We start from the raw sequence: 7102 nt of genomic DNA, 5'->3' as shown, positions 1-7102 counted from the left end.
TGATCATTGGTTGTGAGTATATAAACATCACTGACAAGGTTACTAAGCTCCATACTCGAGAGCCCGGATTCTTCCAGACAACAGGTATGTACATACCTATATTTAACTTTCTTTAAACGGTTTGAGATATGAGTAAAATCAGGGCAGAGCTTTTCTACTTTAATTCTTCTGAAGTTTCATTTCAAATCATTTTCCTGAAGGGCGTTTCCCATTGTAATTATGCATCGAAAGACCTTTCCCAGAACCACCAGTGAATGCTGCAAGCCTACTAAGTCATCATTGTTTAGCAGGGATATCAGCTTATATAATCAACAGGTCATTGATACACTGACCATGAGCATAAAAACGCCGATTTTTCCTACTCTGTGTGGACGCGGATTCCATTTCACGGGGCAGTAGATCAAACGAAGAGTTACATAATTAACATCGTCATTACTCATATCAATACCTTTTCAAAAAAGATTTGTTTCTATGCATGGAGTAGAAGTTGTCAGCAACAGCAGGAAGTCCCCGTTGTCCTCCATCTGCAACATCATAAACGTCACCCGCTACAGCAGCAGCTTCACCTCCAGCCCCGCAGCTCCCACCAAGTGACCTTGACCCAGAAGCCAGGGTCATGTCTGTCAGTGGAATCTCAGTATACCATTCCAGCTCCTGTACAGTGGCACCACTCATCTCGGCAACGTTGTTGCACATCTCTGTTTTGTTGATGACACTGTGAAGTAAGAGTGAGTGAGTGAGTATGGTTTTACACCGACCTTTTGCAATATCCCAGCAATATCACTGCAGGGTACACCATAAATGGGCGTCACACATTGTACCCATGTGGGGAATTGAGCCCGGGTCTTCGGCATGACGAGCGAACGCTTTAACCATTAGGCTACCCCACCGCCCCTAGTGAAGTAAGAATAATATAAAACACATGTCATTAGCATCCAAATCTACATAAACATGAGAATAGTCAAACATTGGTTTCTAGGTATTGTAGTATTATATTATGGGTATTATTTAGTGATAAGAGTAGTAACCTATAAACAGACTTATCAGTTCGAATTACATGACCCTTGACATTCACATTTAATAAACATAAATATTATTGTTCCGTTCTTTAAACATTTTGTAATCTAGAGCTCGGGGAACGTTTAGAACAGTACTATCAGTTCAGTTTATGATGAAGAAAATGTTTGATTGTAAGGAGCTATAGTGACAAGTGGTGGGACAGACTCAACACAGCAACATGCAGACAGTACATTACAGAGCAGCTGATGTCAGGAACGACACCTCACGCCATCGTGGTAGGACCCCACGTTATCGTCACTGACTACGACATTCACGTTAGTGTCAGTTCTTGCAATAAACAATGTGAGGACGCGCGCACTCACGCACCTGTCCTGCCTTAAGCGTTGACAATACTTGCAGCACAGGACCAGGAAGATGATTAAGAAAGCTCCGGATAGACCTACAGATAGTCCCACTGTAGTACCTGACCAAATAAGTTAATGAATATAAATAACTCGTTCCCTGGGAGAACATTGAACAGAATCAGCTGGAGATACTTAAAATTCTAATTTACAATTACGCAGAAAATATTGTAAACAACAAAAAGTGAAACTTTAATACTGCTTGTGTTTGTTGTTTCTGTCATAAATTTTGCATTTGAGTATAGTTCCTGAATACAATGCACTAAGGGTAGGAGTGTCATTTCTCCGTGGACTCAGAAGCCCTGGGGAGTATACATCATAGTCTTCATAATAAAAGAATAACCAAGTTGTACCTACCAGCTTTACAGCCAGTCCGTAGTAGGAGTTTACACATCCAGACACACAGGATGACCCCAGCTGACAATATCCTCCATCGCAACCACCTGGACATGCTGTACAGCTACCTCCTGGACTGTCACATGGTATGTTGCACCCAATGCCAGAATAACCTGGCACACAACCCTCAGTGCAGTCATCGCTAGCATGTTCTGACATCACACATGTGTTATTCCTACAGTTCCGGCTGCAGGTAGAGTTGCATTGTGGATCGTAATACCCAGTGTCACACTCAGTGAGGCAATCTCCCGTCTCTCTGTCACAGTCTGAACAGTGATGGGTGTAATGGCATGGAACAGCTGAAAGTAATTGTGAAGATATTATGTCATTGTTTTGCTAAATGGAAATAAAGAGCTTGTTCTTCAACAAAACACAGGATACTTAACTATAGCAAATGAGTTACAAGACCTATAATACCTGAACATATAGCGGTACAGACTGGTGGTTGTTCCTATGATTTTTTTGTTCTTGTTCTTGTATAACACTGCACACACCTATATTGCAGCGCTCTGTACACCATAGTGTCTGGATCAGACATTCCAGCGATGATCGGTATGAACATCGATCTACACAACTGGGATACGATGACATGTGTCAACCAAGTCAGCGAGCCTGACCACCTGATCCCGTTAGTCCCGGTAGAACAAGCATGGGTTGCTGAAGACCATTTCTAACCCGGATCTTCAAGGGTTCTAATCTTAATACAGATAAGTAATACTTGTACGGTTTTGAAGCACTACAAAATTGTTGGGAGCAGGACAAAAGCCACGCGGACAAAAACACCCCAAAATTGGGTATAATCGAGTCTGGACCCAAAATTGTTATACCTGTATGCTAGTGCATGATAGAAAATACAAAAAAATATTTGACATTCATACTGCAGTTACTCCACGATGTATGGAATAGGGAGTAGCGTGTTGGGTTCGAACCTATGGCCCTACCCCAACAAGGAGGTGAAAAGTTTGTTTTAGCTAGTCAGATGAGGTGAGGTGAAATTGGGTTTAACGTCGTGCTTGAGAATATTTCGCTCATATGACGACGTGCATGCTTATGTATGTGTATGTGCGGCTGCTTGTACTAGCCCAGACTTAAGCTGGTTTTACAGTGCTAGCCCACTGAGATACCACGCCGCAGTGAAGCATGAATACCCCACTCAGACACACTATACTGACTCCGAGCCGACCAGTCCTTGTTGTACCCATTAATGCAGAGCGCCAGACAGGGACGAACAAGTACCATATTAAACGTCTGTTGGTATGACGCGGTCGGGCATCGAGCCCGCGACCTTGTGGACGCTCTAACCACTACACAACAGAGGCGGTCAGCTAGTCAGGACACATCGTTGTATAAGTGAAGTAATTTTGAATTTAATCCTAATCTCATCTCCCCACATGTGTCAATAATTTTGTATTGTCTTCTTCCACATTATCCTGACTAAAGTAGGGATATTAACCAATGACAATACGATATGAACAATAGTAACAGTACAATGTTTTACCTTCTGTAGCCATTACCAAGAGTGCTGTCCACATTATCCTGACTAAAGTAGGGATATTCACCAATGACAATACGATATGAACAATAGTAAAAGTACAATGTCTCACCTTCTGTAGCCATTACCAAGAGTGCTGTCCACATTATCCTGACTAAAGTAGGGATATTCACCAATGACAATACGATATGAACAATAGTAACAGTACAATGTTTTACCTTCTGTAGCCATTACCAAGAGTGCTGTCCACATTATCCTGACTAAAGTAGGGATATTAACCAATGACAATACGATATGAACAATAGTAACAGTACAATGTTTTACCTTCTGTAGCCATTACCAAGAGAGCTGTCCACATTATCCTGACTAAAGTAGGATATTCACCAATGACAATACGATATGAACAATAGTAACAGTACAATGTCTCACCTTCTGTAGCCATTACCAAGAGTGTTGTCCACATTATCCTGACTAAAGTAGGGATATTAACAAATGACAATACGAGATGAACAATAGTAACAGTACAATGTCTTACCTTCTGTAGCCATTACCAAGAGTGCTGTCCACATTATCCTGACTAAAGTAGGGATATTAACCAATGACAATACGGGATGAACAATAGTAACAGTACAATGTCTTACCTTCTGTAGCCATTACCAAGCATGCTGTCCACATTATCAACTAGACAGTCATTCTGTTCACTGAAACAGAACAGAACAATTAAGTGATATTTTGATGACTTACTATAATAGATCAGAATCATAACAAAACACAAAGACAAGGGGACTTAGGCAGCTTAGGGATGTACAAGTGTATACTCCCCAGGAAGCTGAGAACATAATAATGACGGACACTGAATATGCAGCATATTGTGGAATCTAGTGGTGCATTCATATTCTCAAATGATGTAGTATGTAAATAAGAAACCAACAAAATATAACTTCTTTGAGTGGCATTTTAGAAGTTAAGAAGTACAATATAGAACAAACTTTATGGATAACAACTTCTTTTTATTCGTGAGTGCGACGTTTCGATACAGATTCATTTAAAAAGGAAGCAAGCTTCAAGATTCACAAAAACTGGACACCCTGGTATGAAGGTTTGAACTCTAATGAACCTGCACAAAGTGAAAACTCAATAAATAAATTATCAGCTTTTACAACAGGGAAGCACTACGTTATGGTTTACAAGTGTATACTTCACAAGAAGTTGATAATAGCATGATGACACACACTGGATATGGAATCAAGTGATCTGTTCATGTTTTTTCAGAAATGTGTAAATCTGAACTTCACAAGATATAGCTGAGAGTCAGGAATGACGAGTCAAGGTTCAGAAATCTTGACTACGCTAATGAAAGTCTTTGTGTGATGTACTTACAATATGGTGGACCTTCTACATGGAATTCTGTTTATACTGTATAAAGAAGACACGATTATTCGGAGCAAGAATCATCCCTATCTCCGATGTTCAATGCGGCTGGCGAGCATCCAAAACCTTCTTGTGTGATCACAGCATGTTATACGTCTAGCACCCTGCTTATTACAAAAAACTACACTTCCTCTTCACTTCCCTATTGCCCCTAACCAGGAAGGTGAAAATCTCTGAAAACTGTCAAACATTTCCCCAAACATTTGCGTTTTCTCACATTCTGTTCAGTTAAACGAATTTCCTGAATCTTTGAATACAGAAATGTGTTAGATCGGTGCCTTTGTTTGGTATGGGTTCGAATCCCGGAAGGGACTCAGCCTAACAGAAGTACAAGAATCCGTACTTTACTGAGAAGGTACAATCTCAAATACAAGATATAAGTTGTATCTGAACTGGTTTGTCACTGTATGTAGGTGTACTGGTTTGTCACTGTATGTAGGTGTACTGGGTTGTCATTGTATATAGGTGTACTGGGTTGTCACTGTATGTAGGTGTACTGGGTTGTCACTGTATATAGGTGTACAGGGTTGTCTCTGTATATAGGTGTACTGGGTTGTCTCTGTATGTAGGTGTACTATGTGGTCACTGTATATAGGTGTACTGAGTTGTCACTGTATACAGGTGTACTGGGGTTGTCGCTGTATGTAGGTGTACAGGGTTGTCACTGTATATAGGTGTACTGGGTTGTCACTGTATATAGGTGTACTGGGTTGTCACTGTATGTAGATGTGTTGAGTTGTCTCTGCATGTAGGTGTACTTGGTTCTACCTGTATGTAGGTGTACTGGGTTGTCACTGTATGTAGGTGTACTGGGTTGTCTCTGTATATAGGTGTACTGGGTTGTCACTGTATGTAGGTGTGTTGAGTTGTCTCTGCATGTAGGTTCCCCATAGTAAAAGTTCCGGCGGAACCTTTCATTCCAACATTTGTTCCTGTAATAGTGCATGCGGAACAATTATTTCGTTCCGCACACACAAAAATTTATTCCGGTTAAAAAGGAACTTCCACACACATCATAAAGTGTCTAAAAGAGGGTTTTGTTTGTTGGTGTGGTCTTAAACATTGGGGCGTGGGGGAACGGAAAGGAAAAAAAGATTTTCCTACGGTATTTGTTCCATATGGAATACATCATGTGGCTATCAAGAAGCAATGATCATGTGTGAAAGTTACTTAATTTTTTAATGAAAATACATTGTAGATTCCCCACAATGCGAACTGATGATTCTAAATGAATCTTGTGTTAAAAGAGTTCAGTTATTATGTAACCAAGTTACCTTCATTAATCAGGTTACAGTCAGTAGCCAGGTTACAGTCAACATGTAACCAAGTTACAGTCAGTCAGTAGCCAGGTTACAGTCATTTTGTGACAAAGTTACAGTTGGTCAGTAGCCAGGTTACATTCAATATGTAACCAAGTTAGAATTAGTCAGTAGCCAGGTTACAGTCAACATGTAACCAAGTTAAAGTCAGTAGCCAGGTTACAGTCAACATGTTACCAAGTTAGTCAGTAGCCAGGTTACAGTCAACATGTAACCAATTAACAGTCAGTCAGTAGCCAGGTTACAGTCAACATGTAACCAATTAACAGTCAGTCAGTAGCCAGGTTACAGTCAACATGTAACAATTAACAGTCAGTCAGTACCCGGATTACAGTCAACATGTAACCAAGTTACAGTTAGTCGGTAGCCAGGTTACAGTCACTATGTAACCAAGTTACAGTCAGTCAGTAGCCAGGTTAGTGAACATGTAACCTAGTTACAGTTAGTCAGTAGCCAGATTACAGTCAACATGTAACCAAGTTACAGTTAGTCAGTAGCCAGGTTACAGTCGACATGTAACCAAGTTACAGTCAGTAGCCAGGTTACAGTCGACATGTAACCAAGTTACAGTCAGTAGCCAGGTTACAGTCAGCATGTAACCAAGTTACAGTTAGTAGCCAGGTTACAGTCAACATGTAACCAAGTTGAAGTTAGTAGACATCCCGGATGTTGACAAGTTGGATGAGTCCATTTTGCATTCAATAATGACTGGAATAGGTTAGGCCTACGGTATTTGTTCCTGTTCGATGGAATATTTGCCGTATGTGCGGAATTTTTATTCGTGTCATCCATTCTCAATTTCACGGCATTTATTCCGAACCGGAACATTTACTACTCGGAACTAAATCATGTTTACAGGTGTACTGGGTTCTACCTGTATGTAGGTGTACTGGGTTGCCACTGTATGTAGGTGTACTGGGTTGTCACTGTATGTAGGTGTACAGGGTTGTCACTGCATGTAGGTGTACTGGGTTGTCACTGCATGTAGGTGTACTGGGTTGTCTCTGTATGTAGGTGTACTGGGTTGTCACTCTATGTAGGTG

At 40.7% G+C, this 7102-nt stretch overlaps 1 long non-coding RNA gene across 1 annotated transcript; it reads right to left on the bottom strand.

Annotated features, from left to right (window-relative positions):
* Positions 1-1806: 1806 nt before the first annotated feature.
* On the bottom strand, positions 1807-4828 carry LOC124254144. The gene is made up of 3 exons (XR_006892400.1): positions 4690-4828; positions 3951-4010; positions 1807-2116 (listed from the first exon to the last, which is right to left on the bottom strand). It is a non-coding gene; the product is annotated as an uncharacterized LOC124254144 (long non-coding RNA).
* Positions 4829-7102: the final 2274 nt, after the last annotated feature.

This window comes from Haliotis rubra, unplaced genomic scaffold (genome assembly GCF_003918875.1).
Source record: "Haliotis rubra isolate DU_JTF1 unplaced genomic scaffold, ASM391887v1 Scf1149, whole genome shotgun sequence".
Classification (NCBI taxonomy): domain Eukaryota; kingdom Metazoa; phylum Mollusca; class Gastropoda; order Lepetellida; family Haliotidae; genus Haliotis; species Haliotis rubra.
The sequence above is the reverse complement of the archived record's forward strand: the minus strand, read 5'-3'. Positions and strand labels throughout refer to the sequence as shown.